This window comes from Egretta garzetta, unplaced genomic scaffold (assembly GCF_000687185.1).
Source record: "Egretta garzetta isolate BGI_Z169 unplaced genomic scaffold, ASM68718v1 scaffold501, whole genome shotgun sequence".
In the NCBI taxonomy this organism is placed as follows: domain Eukaryota; kingdom Metazoa; phylum Chordata; class Aves; order Pelecaniformes; family Ardeidae; genus Egretta; species Egretta garzetta.
The window spans coordinates 43,281-43,951 of record NW_009258547.1 but is presented as its reverse complement, the minus strand read 5'-3'; positions in this window follow the sequence as shown (position 1 = coordinate 43,951).

Genomic DNA, 671 nt, shown 5'->3' with positions numbered 1-671 from the left:
GCCACCGGCTCCCAAGCAGGACGCCCACGTGAGGAACAAGGACACCCCGACACCCCTGCACCCCACGGCAAGGACCCCCAGCTTCGAGCAGCCCCAGAGACGGCCCAGCCGGGGTCCCTCCAACGGGGGACGATGACACCAGCAGGGTCCGTGCCACCAACAGCAAAGCCCAGCACAGCCACGAGCTCAACGGCAAAAGGCCCCCATGAGCCCAAAGGCACCAGCAAACCCAAGGCGAGGGGCGGGGGACGAGAGCTGGGAGGGTAAGGACCATCTGGCAGAGAAAAGCAGCAAGCAGCAGCTTTTAATACGATTAACGTCTATATTTAACATGCAAAGAGCTGCCCTCACCCCCCGGATCAGGACTCATCTGCTAATCACATTAGCGTTTTGTGATCGTACCAACCAGACCGCAATCTTCACGCGCTTGTGCAAGGTCAAGAGCTGTAAAGGAGGGGGGGGTGGAGAGCTGGCAAGCTCATTAAAAGCCAAAAAAGTTAAATTCTGAGGAGACATCAGCAAAAACGTGGCGCTGGCCTGTCCCTGCCTGAGCCCGTCCCCATGCAGCGCACATCAGGAAGGGCTCTCCGGCAGCCACCGTCACACAGCCGCTTCGCCTAGGAGCAACCGGCAGCCAAAGCCCCGAGCGGGCGGCAGCGCCACGGCAGCCG